This window comes from Paramormyrops kingsleyae, chromosome 25 (genome assembly GCF_048594095.1).
Source record: "Paramormyrops kingsleyae isolate MSU_618 chromosome 25, PKINGS_0.4, whole genome shotgun sequence".
Lineage (NCBI taxonomy): Eukaryota > Metazoa > Chordata > Actinopteri > Osteoglossiformes > Mormyridae > Paramormyrops > Paramormyrops kingsleyae.
The window spans coordinates 23196319-23215426 of record NC_132821.1 but is presented as its reverse complement, the minus strand read 5'-3'; the positions used below and the strand labels follow the sequence as shown (position 1 = coordinate 23215426).

The 19108-nt window shown below is 45.1% G+C and overlaps 1 long non-coding RNA gene across 1 annotated transcript; it reads left to right on the top strand.

Annotated features, from left to right (window-relative positions):
- Positions 1-14745: 14745 nt before the first annotated feature.
- Positions 14746-16865, top strand: LOC111837410 (uncharacterized). The gene is made up of 2 exons (XR_002836652.2): positions 14746-15148; positions 15568-16865. It is a non-coding gene; the product is annotated as an uncharacterized lncRNA (long non-coding RNA).
- Positions 16866-19108: the final 2243 nt, after the last annotated feature.

The following is a 19108-nucleotide window of genomic DNA, read 5'->3' as shown; positions in this document are numbered from 1 at the left end:
TGAATAACGAATTAAGCTCCAAGTAATCTAATCAACCACACGCAGCAAGGATTGGAGCACCAACCCCTAGCAATCGCACGAAGGACAAACTGTAGGGTTACCAAACTCAGTCGAAGGAGATATGCGAGACACCAATGTAGCATACACTTAGTATATATTTATCTTTGTATATAACATATATTTATTTATTTTTATTAGTTCGGTAATTAATATGTATTTAATCATTACCTTAGACCATTTCAACTGGTTGGGTGGGGGGAGGGGCACACTGGGGCCAGTTGTTCTGTTGGGGGTGGGGGGGGGGGGCAGATGTATTTGACCTTAATGTCCTCCAATCATTAGTTACACTAGACTGCCAGCATTAGAAGCGAAAGATCATTTGGAAAACCGATGTTATTTATGCAGTGCTTTGCAGTCACATTTTGCAGTTTTTTTCCCCAAAAATGTAACTCAGTCTGACTTCTCGTTAAGACTGTCTTGCTTCCGCAATCATGATTATTTTCTTCTGTCGTTAACTTCGCGTGTCACCAATTGAAGCGACTCGACCACCCGGCGCCCCCGCCTTACGAAGCCGTCAGGATAATGTGCTGACGTTTGTGTTTCGCTTGTTCTCAGCGCGTTTTAGCCCATATATACATATAAACAGTATGTATGTAAATAATAATAATAATAATAATACATTAATTCCAGACCCAAGTAGCATACATATTGGGGGGACACGGGGGGGCACTGCCCCCCCCCTCCATAACCGCTCCTTCGATCCTTATAGGTCCTTAGGCAACTATTTTGTTTAAGTATATGTCCAGTCCGTGCTGTGTTGCATATCAGACCTCTTCCCGGCTGTCCATCATCATCATCATCATCATCATCATCATCATCATCATCATCATCATCATCATCATCATCATCAGCCAACAATAAAAACGTTTCTGTAGTGACAATACAAAACAATAAAACAGTAAAATCCAATATAGCGGACAAAATTTGTTCTGCCAAAATTGTTCTGCAGTTATTACACATATTAATTAATTTCAGGATAATTTTCTGTCGACATTAAAACGTGATTTTCCTGAAGCAGAACATTAAATATAGATAAAAGGGTGAGGAAAAACTCCGTAATGGTCTAAACAGCAGAGGCTTATAGGCTGTGAAATCATGAATTCAGGACTCGCGCAAAAATTCATGCATCTACTCAACCACTGAATCGCCTGGATCGTAGAAGAAAACTATTAATCAGCACATAACAGCCAAAACAGACATACATCACAACATTTTCCTAAAGGGAAAACTTAGGTTCAAATATTCCATTATTGCGTTATATATGGTGTCATGCAGACTATTAAGTGTGATTTTCCTACTGTTTTATACCGTTCCGACCGATTTAACTACGGTGTCAAGAAGATGATATACAATTTAAATATGTGCTATGCATAGAGTAGAATAAGTAATTAAGGTACTTATGAAAGCAATAAATATTACATTAAATAAATCATCTCACGTATATTGGCAATTAAAAATAAGCTCTGTAAATGTATCTGGTAAAAAAAGACCAATAATCAAGCTTACCACCTAAACTGTAAAATGCTAATTGATCGGTCCTATCAACACATACTGACACTGCAGTATTAACTATAGGCAGAATACACGGTAAACAAATTCACAGACAACTGTCACAAAAAAAAATTGTTTTTTTCCATTCATACTGCAATACTTGAAATACTTAGAGGTTTGATTAATAAATTCGTTTCAGATATTTGTTTAGATTGAGAAACACATTTTTGTTGTTTGTTTTTTGAGTTTTGAAAAAGTTTGTAACCTTGACTGATTTTAGTCAGCCAAATCTCTTGTTTTATAATCTTCTATAAGCATCGCAGTTTGGTTTACATTTCTGTAAAGCTACGTAAACAATAAAATGAAACTGATCTAAATATTTAAACAGTATGTTTGATGATGCCATTTTACGTGCATCAAAATGAATTTCCTTTCTCTTTTTAAGTTGGACACTGCGTCCAAATGTCACGTCCTATTAGACTTTAAGCCTAAGGGATGAAGATGCGGATTTCATCCACTTTGAAGCAGGAATAGTGCGATCTCTTGGAAGATTAATGTGGAAGAGCACATCAGAAGAGGAGCGTTAAGTCTTTCAGAACCTCAGACTGCGAAATGTGTTCTTTTTGATGAAGCGTTTGCAGTAAAATATGTCCCATGAAAGGGCCAGCGTCAACATCCCTTACACGTTAGATAATGCGTTAAACAACTGCACTAATTTCAATCCAATCAAAGCAACATGGCGACTCGTCTGTTTCTGTTTCCAGAAGAGGGGTCTGATTATCATCTGTCAGTTGGAGCACAGAAAGGCCTTTGTTCCTTGGCCAGCTACTACACTCGCGTTACTTGCTCTTACGCGATATTGACTTTAGAAAGACGAACGATAACACATTAAGTCACAATGCAAATGTTAAATAAATGTTTACGACCTAGTTGTACGATTAGCCTGTTTCGATGGAGTGCTTGATAAAGTATATATTTCAGATGATTTTCATTAATTCTCTTCCATTTTATTTAATAAGTTAGAAATGAAATTTTTTTGAAAGAAAATCAAAATGGTAAAGAGGATCGATAAAAACGACAGAAAGTCTTTGTACACTAGCAAAACAGCTGTGTTTTTCATTTACAGAGCGGAAATTGTGCCATGTACATGGGATTTTGTCCTAGAATGTTTGAGGAACATGCTTTAATGTACTTTTGTGTGAATTTCATTTCTAAAAGAAAATCATACAGTTGTTGGTTACGTAATCAGAAATCGGTCCGTTTAACGCTGCTCTGCTCATCCATGGCTGATGCACTGAGTCACCAGGCAGCCTAAAAGATAAACCCTATTCTGTAAACTCAGACGAAAACCTCCCACAAATCCGATTGTGTCACGTTCCAGTGACATCATCAAGCGGTGACTTCATTTCTGTTTGACTGTGATGTCAGAAGCATCAAACACACACACACACACACACACACACACACACACACACACACACACACACAGTTTCACACTGAAATTCCCCAAAAATCTGGAAATCTTGGCAAAACCCGCAAGAGACTACTCATCCGTGATCTCTGTTTCCGGGAGCAGCTGTGTGTGAGTGTTGGGGGTGGGGGGTGCATATTTGTGGGGACCCGGAACGGAGCTGGTCGTGCTCCTCAGCAGGTGATTGCGTTTAGGCTGGAATGCAGCGTGTGTCGGCTGTGATTCACAGCACTGCCTTGATCGCTGGCCTTTCTGATTTATAAACCTGGCCTGAGACGTCTCCCCTGTATCACAGTGTTCCTTCCACAGAGCGCCACATGCTGCATATGACCCCTCTTTCATTTTCCCGGCGAGCAAGACCCAAAAAAAAACGCCCTCAGATAACAGAACTCCTCATCGCCCTCCTGCATGGTCCCCAGCACGGATCCCAAATTCCATCCTGTCCACTTTTTCACCCATCCGCCCAGAGAGTAATTCCTGTGATCAAACAAGACTTATCACGAGATGCTTCAATCAGTCATTCCAAACATCAGTCTTTGAAACTCATGGAGATAGCTTCCTGACCAATAGAGGCTTGTAAAAATATTTGCCCGATGGTCTGGCCCCCGAATCTCCAAACGGCACAATCCATCACCAGAACAATGATTGTTCCTCCTAGTGAAGTATAGCATGCTGTATCCATTTGACTGCGCAGCCAATGGCAGAAAGCCAAGTGGACCTCAGGCTTTTAAAATATGATTTCTAACCTTGATCTGGCTGTTTCCAGTTATCTGTCAACCTTGGTGACTTCAGCGGACGTCCCACTATGCACACTGCTGTTTACAAATTACCACTCGCCGCGTCCTTAATCTAGAACTATCGCGATGTTTCACTCTTAACCGAATCTGAATATAAATCCTGAAAGTTACCAACCCCACCTGTCATAGGACTCTGTGAAGGTTGTCAAATAGGAGAACTTAATCCTGGAAGCCATTGTTCATCTTTCAATGGCTAAAAAATGATGGTCCTTCCCCACCCTCTGCCCCAGGGATGAGCCCTGTCACCCCCATGCTGTGTCCGCTGTCGTTTCTCTTCTCCTGGCTTAACCATGGTCTCGGTGGTTAAACAGCGGGCTGGTACCCACCACTGAGAACACCTTGGTCAGAGAAAGCATGTGTTTGCCCATTAGATGAATAACAAAAATGCTAATATTTACACATGCTTGTTGCTCAAAAGAAAAGCCAATGCAATAATAGCAGATTACAGAAAGTAATAAATTATATAACATTCTGAACAATGTTCCTGGCCAAAATCAGATCGAAAAAAGGTTAAAATATTCGCCCAGAATAAATCTGTTTTGGTCTAGATCCGTGCTTCCCAGGCTGGTCCTGGAGGACCCGCAGACGGTCCACGTTTTTGCTCCCTCCCAGCTCCTGGTAGCAAAAATGTGGACTGTCTGGCAGGGAACTGGGGGTCCCCAAGGACCGCATTGGTCGTCATGACTGGAAATCTTGCTATGAGCTTTATCTAACTTCATCGTTAATATGCAGTGTCAGGCCAAGGGCTGCTTTGCTGTATATCCTGTGCCTTGGTCTGTAATTCCGGCTCCGCCCCTCTCCCCAGGTTGCTCTCTGATTGGTCACATCCAGTTCCCCATTTCTTCTACATCGGTGAGTCTGTCCGCTACACATGATCACATTCCACAATTTCCTCTCATCCCCCAGAGCAGCGGATAAAAAAAACAGATAAATAAGAAATAACTGAGGAATATTACACAAATAACATGGTTCTCTGGGTTTTTTTTCCCACAGCATTTTAATGTTCTTTTGGCATTTTAATTATGTCTTTCCAATAACAGCTAGTAAGGTGGAAATGCTTCACTGGCAATGATGCAGCTCTGGAAAAAATTAAGAGACCACTGCAAAATTTTTAGTTTCATGTATTTCTCAGTTTATGTACCTGTGTAAAATATACATTCTTTTGCAATCTCCAGCCTGGCTCTTCCCTGCTTCTCATTAATGAAGGGCTTCTTCCTTGCTTTATGGGACTTCAGTCCTGCTTCTAGGATCCTGATACAAACTGTCCTAGCAGTGCACTTCACACCTGCACTTAATGCTTCCCATCCTTCTTGAAGGTCGCTTGAGGTCATTCTCCGATTTATGAGGCCCCGCCCGGATAAGCTGACGGTCATCTCTGGCATTAGAAAGTGACTCCTGCCCTCTGCCAGGCTGGTTTTTGGTCATCGCCAGTGTCTCCTGAATCACTTTGTCCTTGTGTGCCGCTGTCTTAGACACTTTGAGCCTGAAGTTTTTAATGATTTATTTCATTAGCTATGCTGTGGTGCTTCTAGAGATGGTGACTTGTTGTGCGCGAGCTGAGTGTGATCACATGATCTCTGCCGGCATGGCTGACCGCTCCCCTTTCACACACCATCTGCTTTCCGCGCAGCTTCCGCCGCATTGACCCAACCCAGAGGTGAGTGGTTACCTGGAGGCCCAACCGTCACAAAGCACCTCCCCCAAAGAAGCCAAGGCTCCTTGGCCTCCCCCATTGTGTGCCGCGTGCCCCCCCAGGCCTTATTCATCCCCGTAGACCCCACCCCGCCCCGCGCATGACATCATGTCTACCCCGGCAGGCAGACAGCATTGTTGTCCATGATGAGCTACGACCCTTTTTTCTGTTTCCTTTTCTTTTATGTTACGACCGTCCCCCCCAACCCCCACCCCCCAATTTTTGTTTTTATAAATAACAAAAGGGACGCCAGGGCCTCATCAATGCCGGAGACAGCCCCACCCCCCCTCCAGAAGCCCCCACATCAATGAAGCCTCACAAGACAGCCAGGTATTGTGGCAGTGCTTTACCTTTGGCCCCCGCCTGCTGTCCTGCTGCCGTTGCTGCCACCCGCAGCCGCCCATCATCGCCACGTCGCTCACTTCCTGTCCCGTTTCGGCTGAAGTCCGCGAGGTAGCTCACTTCCTGTCCCGTTTCGGCTGAAGTCCGCGAGGTAGCTCACTTCCTGTCCCGTTTCGGCTGAAGTCCGCGAGGTAGCTCACTTCCTGTCCCGTTTCGGCTGAAGTCCGCGAGGTAGCTCACTTCCTGTCCCGTTTCGGCTGAAGTCCGCGAGGTAGCTCACTTCCTGTCCCGTTTCGGCTGAAGTCCGCGACGTAGCTCACTTCCTGTCCCGTTTCGGCTGAAGTCCGCGAGGTAGCTCACTTCCTGTCCCGTTTCGGCTGAAGTCCGCGAGGTAGCTCACTTCCTGTCCCGTTTCGGCTGAAGTCCGCGAGGTAGCTCACTTCCTGTCCCGTTTCGGCTGAAGTCCGCGAGGTAGCTCACTTCCTGTCCCGTTTCGGCTGAAGTCCGCGACGTAGCTCACTTCCTGTCCCGTTTCGGCTGAAGTCCGCGAGGTAGCTCACTTTCTGTCCCGTTTCGGCTGAAGTCCGCGACGTAGCTCACTTCCTGTCCCGTTTCGGCTGAAGTCCGCGAGGTAGCTCACTTCCTGTCCCGTTTCGGCTGAAGTCCGCGAGGTAGCTCACTTCCTGTCCCGTTTCGGCTGAAGTCCGCGAGGTAGCTCACTTCCTGTCCCGTTTCGGCTGAAGTCCGCGAGGTAGCTCACTTCCTGTCCCGTTTCGGCTGAAGTCCGCGAGGTAGCTCACTTCCTGTCCCGTTTCGGCTGAAGTCCGCGAGGTAGCTCACTTCCTGTCCCGTTTCGGCTGAAGTCCGCGAGGTAGCTCACTTCCTGTCCCGTTTCGGCTGAAGTCCGCGAGGTAGCTCACTTCCTGTCCCGTTTCGGCTGAAGTCCGCGAGGTAGCTCACTTCCTGTCCCGTTTCGGCTGAAGTCCGCGAGGTAGCTCACTTCCTGTCCCGTTTCGGCTGAAGTCCGCGAGGTAGCTCACTTCCTGTCCCGTTTCGGCTGAAGTCCGCGACGTAGCTCACTTCCTGTCCCGTTTCGGCTGAAGTCCGCGAGGTAGCTCACTTCCTGTCCCGTTTCGGCTGAAGTCCGCGAGGTAGCTCACTTCCTGTCCCGTTTCGGCTGAAGTCCGCGAGGTAGCTCACTTCCTGTCCCGTTTCGGCTGAAGTCCGCGAGGTAGCTCACTTCCTGTCCCGTTTCGGCTGAAGTCCGCGAGGTAGCTCACTTCCTGTCCCGTTTCGGCTGAAGTCCGCGAGGTAGCTCACTTCCTGTCCCGTTTCGGCTGAAGTCCACGAGGTAGCTCATTTCCTGTTCCTGTTCACTTTCTCTCCAGGACGGCCGCTGCCATCGGCGCCTGTATTTGTGAAACTCTTCTGGGCCAAAAAAAATAATGTAAATGAAGTGGGAAACGTAGGACCCCCCCCCCCCCCCTTCGCCTCCACTTAGTCCCGTGTGCCAGAGGTCCCGAAAGACACGTATAAATCAGGCAGAACTGTCTGGAGGGACTCAGCAGGTCCTACTCTCCTCCAAAAATGATACTTCTGTAAATATAATAAAGGAACAGTAATACAGTTGTGATTTGCGCACATTCCTCCACATGATTGTGTGCGTGTGCGTGTGAGTGTGTGTGTGTGTGTGTGTGTGTGTAGGTGAGTGCGAGTGGGTTTACTTATCCTTATGGGGACACAATGTCCCCATAACGTGATAAATATCCGTTTTTTTCCCCTTATGGGGACCGGTTTCCTGGTCCCCATAAGGGAAAACTCTATTTTATAAAAATCGGTGACTGCTATGAAAAAACTAAAAATTTTGTTAGGTTACTTATGGTTATGGTTAGGGCAGGGTGGGGGTTAAGGTAGTCATAGTTAGCGTTAGCATTTTTCCCATTGAAATGAATGAGCGGTCCCCATAAGGATATGTTTACCCTACATGTGCGTGTGTGTGTGTGTGACTATTACGGCGCCGCTCCGTTGTCCAAACCACTCTGGAACTTCAGCAGTAGCCAGTGTTCTGGAAAATATATAATATGACAAGAATTTCTTGTCCAGAACCTTCGGGTCCAATATTCCGTGTTCCAAATGATGATCTCTGTAAGATCTTCTCGCAAGTCAATGAGAGTATAAAATACAGTGGGTCTATATTCATTCATCATACATTGTAATATCTTTTATCTCTCTTTAAGTTTGATACTATTTGATTCTACTTATGCTTTTTTTTGTCTTGATGGAATGTTCATACTGTGTACACAAACCACCACCTGCACCAAAACAAATTTCTTGTACTTGGTGAATAACATGATTCTGATTCTAATTCTACATTCTAAAATCACGCTTTCAGAAGAAGCGTACTATGACTGCAAGCTCCGCTCTCACTTGTGTCCATGTGACTCTGGTAGAGCATGATGGGATATGTGAAAACCAAGGAATTCCTATGTATCTGGAATCATGCTTGTACAAATAGCTAATGAAAGGATCATTTGCATTTTAAAAGCTGGAAAATATAGCTCTTTGCCATAGGCAGATCTACCAGTAATGGGGACAGTTCTTGCAGATCTGGAGCGCAGCAAAGATCTGGCCTCAGAAATAACAAAATACGTTCGTGGAGTTGAGACCCGACTGAGCCAGACTTGCTGCAGTCAGGATGATGTATTCCCTGGCTGAAGAGATGGAGTTTCACATTAAAAAAGGAACGGTATACATTTTTATTTGGTAGGAGCTATAAAACTATCCATCTATCCATCCATGCATCTTCCAACTGCTTGTCCTGTACAGAGTCCCAGGTGCCCATAAAACAGCTATTATATAAATAGTGTTTCCTAATGACATTAAGTGTCAGTGGATTTCGGAATAACAGTGGAAAACCGGTTGGGGAGGGGGCGGGGCTATGCTGAATGTACCGTCGGCCATCTTGAATGTGACACTCGATGATGAAAGATACAGGTAAAATAATAATAATAAAAAACAGTAAGACAGCAGGCATTAGCTAAGTTTCCATTAAAGTTTTGCACAAATTACAAGTGAATTTTCTTTACGTCAACAAAGTTGAATTGCGAATAGGGTATGTTTCCATTAATGGTTTTTCAGTTTGCGCCTTAAAAATGCACAAACTCCAGGCCAATGGAAACGCCACTAGGCAGAAACGCAGACAGGGAAGATTCAGCACAGGGTCTGATCACTGTGACGGTCACCTTCAGCATGCTTGATGGACACAGGGAATGAGTGGGACTTACTAGGCTGTGTGTCTCCCTCAAACCCTCTCCTAAGTCGTTGGACACAACGTTCATTGACCTGCTGAACTGGCATAGAAAACCTCAGACCTAATCCCAAGACTCAGTACACAATCTCAAATAATCTCAGTGGTAAAATTTTGCCCAAATCTCAGAAGACTTTGACAAAGGAACTGAGCAAAGCGAGCTGCAGTTTTGATTCTGCTTCCCAGAATCACCCCTGGTGACTCTGTCATGACTGGCTTCTGATCACAGTTTCACCCACGCACAATCTCTCGTCTGCCACCTCCACTGTGCCTTCCTCTCCCCACCACCGACGATCGCGTCACTGCGCCTGAGTGGCTCATCGTCTAGATTCGTCATCCAGCAGTGTCGACCTTGGGGCAGATGACTTAGGGACTCACAATGAATCATAAATAAAGCCAGCAGATTCAGAATATCTATTTGTTGCGCCATCTACAGATTAATACGGTTCAGTAAGATTTAAGCAATTGCAGCTTTACACCCAACACTCACTGGATTGACAGGAGTCACCCCGATGCAGTGATCTCCAGTGGACTAACTGTGGTGAACCTCCAGATATGCATCCCCCTCTGCTCATTTGCATAAAGCAGGGCTACCAACTTTGGTCAACTGACTGGCATGAGATTTTCAATTCAAGACGAGTCTGCACGCTCATTTACATGTATGTAACACTTTTATTACCTTGCAAATAGTCTGTAGGGCTTGCAAAGTACCCCAACACTTTCAATATAGCTAATTTTAGGTTCATAATGGAATAACAGATTTGCCGTAAGATTTCTCGCGTGAGCGTGAGAGTCAGAAAGCGTGAGTGTAATAGCAGATGCGCGAGAGTTGGCAGCCCTGATAATGTGTGACCAAGCAGCCAATCGGGTGGATGGGGGGGGGGGTCAGCTGACAGATCCTTTTGCTCCCCTCCAGTCAGCCTTTCATTTGTTCCTCTGTTTTGAAGCATCCATCAGATGGGATTCGTTTCATGACGCATTTCAGGATTTCAACATTCGCAGATGAGGGCTATGGGTCTTACTCTAAGCTGGTGTTTATGTCTCATCCCATACAGCCTGATATGTATTGGTCTCTATGAAGGTTAGGGGGGGTTACATTTCTCTGTCTGTCTGCTGTTAATATGGCGGCCGACTCCTCGATACACGCACCAATTTCGTGGGGAGGGGCGGTGGTATCGACCAGCCGCCAGCCACACCTCCGCGGCACGTTTCGACACCCCCATCTCCTTCCGGGCTTTGGCAGCTCCCGGGTAAAGGAAGGAAGCAGTCGGATGCCGTAATTATGGTATCACGTGTCCCCCTGGGTCTCACGGGGGGGGGGGGGGGGGGGGGGGATTGCCTCATCTACATAGGGCATTAAAAAAAACATTGTGTTTCTTTTCCTTTCTTTGACCCCCCCCCACCCCTCCCCCCACCCTTTCTTTGACCCCTGCCCCCCCCCCTCCCAGAGTGCACATTAGTCCCACCTCATCTTCCTGCAACGGGACACCTGCCTGATTCAGTGCGGTGTTTGTATAACACCCCCAAGGTGTGCTCCTTTAAAGAGCCCCTTTCAGGGTTTAATCATGGGAAAATAGGAAGTCACCCCTCTAATTCATACAATAGCTAAGCGGCGAACTAAAGGGCCTCTTTACAGCGTCATTAGAGCCGCACGGTATACCTAACAGTCTGTATTCAAGTCTTAATCATTATGAATCACTGTACCTGTGCAGTAAAGACCTGCGATTATGTCTGTGATAACTTGTTTGACCAATCAAATATAAAACCTAAAGGCTGGGGGAGGGGGAATGAATACAGTAAAGGAATGTTTAACAAAATCCAGTCCCTCCCTGCTCCCAGTCTCGAAAACATGCACTGTCTGCGGGTCCCAGAGGATCGGACTGGGACAGACTATAGTAAAATGATCTGATCGCTCACTGAGAGGGGGGGTTGAGTCGGGGTATTGCAGTGTTTGTCGCATCGCTCTGTTCAGCACTTTGGACAGCTCAAGACATCCGGACGCGAGCGTCTGGCTCTCCCGACTCCAGCTCGAGCTCAAACAGCACCGGTTGATGCATCCCGGGAAACGCAGAAGCCCCCCTCCCACCCCCACCCCCGAGGAGGGAAAACAGGCAGGACGTAAACAGAAGCGGGAAAAGCAAGTGGGCCCAAGGGGAAATAAGTTTGCGATCACGAATGGGGCATGTAGTCGACAAACTGCATCTCATCTAGATAAAATTTGGACAAATAAGAGGAAATGCTTTGCGTTTTGTTGCCATCGCAGTTCGGACAAATGAGAGCATGTGTGGTGTCCGTCATCTGCCCCAACAACCACACCCCCTTTTACTTTTGCCCCCCCGTAGCGATAAGATAGGATAGGATACAATCGCTCAGTTACACAGTTACTGTATGTGCCGTTCGACGCGAATCTTTTGTCTGGCCCTGGTTTGAGAAACAGCAGACCGTGATTGATTTGTAGATTATCTCATGGGTCACAGCTGGAGGTAGAAACAAAGTAGCGCGTGTTGTGCTAATTGAGACGACGCTTCCATGTGGCATCAGTGCGTCTGAGCCCCCCCCCCCCCCCGTATGTATATTTTTCACCCCAGGCCAGGCCTGCAGTCCCTGTGGAACTTTTTTTGGCTCCAATAAACTGGTTATTTTAATAATGTTTGTCACTAAGCAGGAACTCGGGTGGGCCTGAACTGAACCGCTGAAATATAATGATCTACAATCGCCTTTCAACTGGGTGTCCTGGGGAATTTTGGCAATACTATTACTGGAAATGAACTGAGCTTGAGAGCCTGCCCATTTTCCTCCTGCTGCTTTTTTGACATTAACATCAGTCTTCAAATCCCTCAGTGGCAACGGTCGCTCTTCGCCAGCAACAATTTGAAGGGAAGGCCTGATCATCTCAGATTTGATCTTAATTACCCGTCGCTCTTCCCGTGGCAGATTTTTTCCCCCCTCACAACAAGAAATGATTATTTACCACACTCTTTCATCCAAAGTGACATGCAATTAGAAGCAAGGTCAGAGCAGTTGGGGGAGGGGGGGGGGGGGACTGGTGACATCACTTTTCTCACCCTGGGATTTGATCCAACAACCTTCCGATGACAGGCACAGCGCCCTGTAACCCACTGAGCCACACACCACGTCATGTTTATGCCATTGGGACTATAAAAAGCACCAAATGTAGACACCCTTGCTATCGGCCGCTGTTGCCTTGGGCAGACATACTTCTAGCATGAAAAAACTCATCTTTTCTCTTCGGAACAGGCTGGGAGCCACCAAGGTTTTTCCACATTTGCTGTCTGTCCCCCCTCCCCTTCACTTTTTCTTCTCAACTGACTGGTTTTATTACCAGAAGACCGGAAAAACACGCTGAGTTCACCCAAAAACCATTCAGGTGTATTTACATCCTGCGGTTCAGACTTTCTTCTTTATTATAATTTTTTTTACTATGGAATGAGGAGTAGAGTCATCTGCAGAAACTCTGTTTTCCATAGTCTGCACTGAAAGGGGTCTGGAATTCAATGGCATTGTGGGAAACGACCTACCCGATCTGAGAGAGGTTTGCCGGTTTTGCCTACCTAATTGAAATCATCGCCTTAAAAACAGACCACAAAGAAGAAGAAGATGACGTCCATATTTGATGTTCCACAGGCACAAGGAAAACAGCGCTCTCTTTGCTAATTATATCATTCAAACCCACATATGCGTAAAAATGCAGAACAAGACCGCCAGACCTGAAACTCTACACTGGAACGGGATGAAACAGACAGGATAATTAAATCAGAGCCTTATTTCGAGTCAGCCCACCTGGGTGTAAAACATGATGGAAATCAGCGCGAGATCCTACAGATTTCCCAGAAATGGTCACAGGACACTATCATGTAGCATTTAATATAACAAGCAAGCTGAAAAAAACATTTATTTCAAGCTGAAATTGCTGTGTCATGACAGTTTGGGCTATGTAGTATTGTGTAGTATTGTGTTTTCGTTTTACTTGCAGCTAAATGTACTGTTTTCAGTAACAAATTTATTCACAAAATAAACAGAAAGCTGTTATTGACCGATCAGGCCTTGGTCAGTGTAAACGGGGTCAAATTGAGTTATATATTAATAGGTACATCCTCCTAGGCTGAAGAAGAACACATGGCCCATAAATTAAATCCTGTGTTTTATATCCCCGTAAATAAAATCCTGATGTTTTTAACCAGTCCCTGAAATGCATCTAGCCAAGTACAAGCATATTATTAGAGCGTAGCCTGACTCTCCGGGACTATTGTATATTGGTAACACAAAACAAACGATAAATGCCTATTAGCCTTAATCTGTATAACAATGCATGCAGTTCTGTTCTGAACACGCCTTGCCTTGAATTTCTCCAGCAGAGGACAGGTTGCTTGTATAAGACTGTCCTTCACCTCAAAATTGTCCTTAGGGGGTTATAGTGGGGCCAAAGACAAACAATGAACTGCTTGTGGGAATTCCAGCACAAGTGGGAATGTCCAAAGAAGCTCCGCCCTATCGTAGCTTAGGGATGCGAATTTTGATGCATGTCTCTAAGTAACAGCTGGAGGATAAAAGAGGGCAAATTTCTCCACACAAGCCAGGTTTTCAGCACAGACAATGCAGCTCCTAAGATACCGGCTCAGCTACCATTTGATCGTTTTTTTTTTTTTTTTTTTTTTGACAAAATGTATTTTGCGTGCAATCTCGAAATTCCGCATCATTAAAATATTCATACAGGCTTCATTAAAATGAAAGCGTTGCAAGCTATGAACACCCGCAATTATCCATGACTGGACCACATCACTGGATCGTACAGTTGGTAAACTCCTTCATGAGATTCAGGTAGTTAATTAATCATCGTGTTCGGGTCAACATGTGGAATGAAATGATGGGAAGGAGATTTAGGGAAAACATGTAGGTCTAATATTTAATAACACAGCGGATAATTGTTCACTGCGGTCAACCATGCACATTCTTAAATATGCATATTATTATGATGTACAACGTTGCGTAAGATATAAGCACTGCAAGATGGATGTATAAAATAAGTTTGACACCAAAGCTCTTTTATCCTCCATCAAGAAACTTTAAAAATAGGGTGTGATGGTATAACATAGCAGCCCCAACAGTCAGGTCCAATGGAGCAAAACAGCATTTAGCTATTAGCCACTGGAGAGAGTCGAGGGGTGAACTCAATTTGCAGGAAAATATTTTTTCCTTCCTTCCTTTCTTTCTTCTAACTTGCAGACAAGAAAACGATCCGGTAATTAGTCATTGTAACCACATCCTTATTCCTGTTACGATTCCCATAGGTTTTTTTGATAATCTTTTTGACAGTCGATCTTAAATGCACTCCACTATCAATTAAATCGTGGCAGGTCGTGCTGTGACTGGAGAGCACATTTATTCAATTACGCTGATTCCACGAAAACAACAAAAAGCAAATTCCTCCCAACAGAATTATAATTATTTATATTTTTGTTATGGGTATTCATAAAAATCTCCATACATCATGCTCGTACACACGAAGCTAAATATGCAGAATGACAATATAATAATACAATGTATTAAGAATATTATGTAGGGCTATAATAATATATAATTTTAGAAAATGTTAGTGTCAGTAATGAAGGACAGATCTAAGGGGAATATGCTATATTATCAATCCTTGAGCCACTAGTGCTAATTTTCGTTATTTATTTGCTTGTCCAGCTGTTCTTAATTTCTTCAGGATGATCGTACTCTCTTTGGTATAGGACAACTTCGTAACTTGGAACGCCACAGAAACACGGGCCGCGTCCGATCGGGGGTGGGGAGGACCCCACGTGGGAGCTCTTTGCGGTCACGCTCTGCCCTCATGTGGTCACCATTAGGGTGCTCGCACCGTCACGAAAAAAGCCGACGAGATCCGGCCGGGCGAATGAACGCCGTCCGCATCTCAATGAAGGGAAAAGCAGGTATAGATGATGGCGACCTTGGCTGCGTTTCAGGTGATTCTTGTTGTAATTGCAACATGGAGGGAAATCAGGGAGATCACAAGAGCAGCAAAGTTTAATCTAAAACCTAATGCATCAGCCCTCGCAGTGTTTCTCCCAGTCGATGACCTTTGGGTGGAATGTTCTACTTAAAACTTAAAGCTTTTGTTCTTCAATCTTATAACTTTGGATTCAGGGGTTTCCATGCAAGACATCACTTGGAACTTTCTAGATCGCAGACTCCTTGGGGAAAGAAAAGCACCGATATAACCAGTACCAGAGACTGTTTAGCCAAAAGTAATCTCTGTAGAAAAAAAATTAATTAAAGAAAATATTCAGTTGTGAGCGGTGCTGTGTAAAAAGAAGTCTTTGTTTTCTGTACCTCTGCTTTTTTTTTACGAATTGTTTGGTCTGTCATTACGGATTTCATGCAGGAATGGACGTACAGATGGATTCATGTCGACGTGGTGGCGGAGCCCGCTGGACGGCGTTTGTGCCAAATCCACATCACAGAGACGGCCGTACCGAGAACCGAACTCGGGCAGCCGCTGGATGATGCGCACCCTGGACACAATAAGAGCGGCGCTGTGATTCCCATTACGCCTACCGAAGAAACAGGTCCCTTTAACCCACACGATCAGCTAAAATCACGGTGAAAATAATGACTTTAAAGTAACTTTGCTTTTAGTATACTAGCCTAGTCTGCGGGGGTCACAAGCGATACGACGGGACGGTCCAAAGATGCCTTCCCGCATCCTGCACATAGTCTGTCAGCACTCTGATTAGCAAATGCCTGGTTTTAACACAATCGCGCCATTTCTATGTTGTATTGTTTGTTTTCTGTTCCATAGTTTTCCAAAAGAATACACTCTCCCTTTTTGGAGTTGGGATCTGGAAAATGTATTTTGTCTTTTTGCGGCAACGTACTAAAAATATACTATAACAAATAACATTTTAGTGTGACATTGAATTAAAGCTGTATGCTGGGGCTTCGTGTTCAGCATATATGAGGTTTAATACGACACTGTTTTCCTGGAATTCTCTACAGAGTAGTTTTCTAGTTAAGTTATAGCTGAACTCCCGTTATTGTTCTGCGCAACACGTATTGTTTGCCAGGGACCATTCTGTCTGTTAACCAGGACCGCATGAGCTGACCCTAATTAAACAGAAGTATCATTTATCTGAGTTATCATGAAAAGCGGCAATAATTGTTTCAGTTAAAGACGTTTTCTAGGAACTGTTTTGAATTTCTTGGAAGCTAATGTTTTGAAAGGCTATCATGCCGTTATGGGGCGAATGATTTTCCGCAAATGAACACAAACAAATAAACATTTTGATGGGATAAATTGCACTTTGGAGAGGCATGAACTAATGTGACTAAGAATAAATGCTCTTTAATCTGCTTCCAGAACGTTCTGACAGCAGTCCCCAGGAACATATTAACCTATCAGTCGACCCTAGACTGACATCAGCACGAACACTCAGGTGTTGCTGATTTAACTCACTGTTTCATTTTTCCGTAGGTGTGCGGGGCCTATGCGCTAATCCGCCCCGGGCGTATCATACTTACATTTATAGAACAGAAGAGCTCACGGTATGGTTCATGTTTCTGAACAGATGGTTGGTTATGATCATACAGTTAGTAACTGTAGTTGTATAGGATGAAATGTATTTGTCTCCCCTTCAATGACATTTTGCACGCATTAAAATGAATAAATAAAAATCCACTAAACTTTACTTTGCAGGTCATTTGATTGGCATGTTGTCCAACCGTTTTCCATACCCGTTTGTCCTATGCTGGTTCTCAAGGTTCCAGAGTCTATCCCAGAAGCCACTGGGGCGAGACAGGGAATGACCCAGGATGAAGTGCCATACTCCTACATACAATTTGGTAACTGCAATTTAGCAGAGAACCCAGAGGGAAATCAATCAATCAATCAATCCGTCCATCCATCCATCCATCTATCAGGATCAAGGAATTGGTTACTATTGAGTAGAATTAAGAGTCGGCAGTAAGAAGCAGATGGAGGAGTTTCCTCAAATGTTCTTCCTTGTTCAGTCTTCAGCAGAGCATCAGAAAAGCCCCCCCAATCTGCCCCTGCAGGTGTGCCGTGCCTTGATGCGGATGTTTTAATGTGGCCAGGGTAAGGACGTTGTGTGTCAGTCACCCTGCAGAGTCCTTTCAGCTGGTGACGCATAGTCACTCTCTACATCCCAAATGGGGAAGACACCTCATCTCAATGCGTTCTTTATTCCATGGGTGGTCTGGAGCGAACAAATTTGCAGCACTCTGAGTCATGAAAAAAAAAATTAAACCACGTAAACTTTATTGGCAGTGCTTTCAGAGACCCAAACCGAAGGACCCAGATTGTCCAATGAAAAAGCTTGTTTTTTTGTCAGTGGGAATTTCTGTTTATACGACAACCTTACTCTGCGCTGCGATTCTGAATTTGAGAGCTTTCTGATATTTCCGTGCAGATTATTTATAATACAATAAAACTCTCAAATACAAAACACTCACTTGGTTTAATGGAGCAGTTTTCAGATAAATGAACCGTAACGTTTTTTTTTTCTCCAGAGTGAATAATATTTCATGAGTATGCTGACTGTAGATGGGTTTGTAAGCGGCAACATTTCACCCATAACAAAAGCCTGTCCAACATTAATATAAGTGACTGACATCAAAGGTACGGCTTCTGGTTTTGCTCTATCCCAAAATGCCAGGGGATGAGGGGGGGGGGCAATGCCAGGTTTGTCAGTGGAAAAAAACAGCCCAGGAGATCAGGTTCTGAAAGCCTACGGCTGAACTTCCAGCTGCAGGGTTTTCAGAGCTCTCTGAGGTGCAAATTATGCTCCAGGCTTCCAAAGAAAACCTTCCCAGACTATAACTCCGTCTGGCATCTGTGCAGCCCGCTGTTTGAACACGAAAGAGGGGAAAATCTCTTCGGATTGAGCTGGAATCCTCCCTCGATTCAGGCTTTCCAGACGGCTCCTTTCGTGTCCCTTGGTTTCCCGCCGGGGCCAGACCCCCGACTAACGTTCCCATTAACGCCGAAGGAAAAACAGAGCGAGTGTTCAGGAGGCCACCGAACACCTTGGGTTCCAGCGAAAGTTCAAGCGAGACGCATGGATTTGCGCGGTCGACCTCGTTGCCGTGGCGACCGCCGCACGGCCCCGTCGCACTGACGTTTCTTTATGCCGTGTCGCTCCCATCCCTTCAAACATCTAAACCATACGGCGATCGTGTGTCCTAGTTCATGTCACCGTCTGTCACAACCACACACACCTCCGAGTGCCGCGGTCAAGGGCAGCCGAGCTTCAGCCTGGTTCAGGATTTGGAGGCCGGATGCAGTGACAGCATGTGAAGCATTCATGAATCTGGGGCTTTTCTCTGCCATGGAAGCATATTTTCCAAATGTTGCTGGGGGGGGGAAACAGGAGTAAAAACTAGGAACCAGGGCACGAGAGTAAAAGATAAATAGAAAACAGGACTGACAATAAGCCAGCTTGGGATCATCACATGTGTTTTGAATAGAGGACAAAAATAAATCACTAAACCACCGTGATAGAACAATATTTTCAAAAGGGATTATTAAACATCTAGTTGAGAACCTAAACGTCTCTGCGGCCTTGTTCTTCTGGAATAGTGGGGCTGGCAGAGAGGACTTTCAGAAGTGATCATAAATCCACACCTCTCTTGCAAGACTGCAGATGTTTGACCTCGGCAGTAGTGACCGCTTTGCCCCGACGCATTAAACACACGCAATGCGCCGGGGTCTCAAGCATGTCAATCAGCCAAGAAGGTCGCTGGCCGTGACGTGACTGGTTGGGAGACGCCAGGTGTGTGCGTGGTGCCATAGGCTCCGCCTTCATTATTGTGAAGGTTCACGACCACAAAGCAGGAGATCATCCTGCCCAGGGTATCGAGATATCCGCGGCCGGCACATTGGGAGAATGGAGGTGTATTCATTCTCA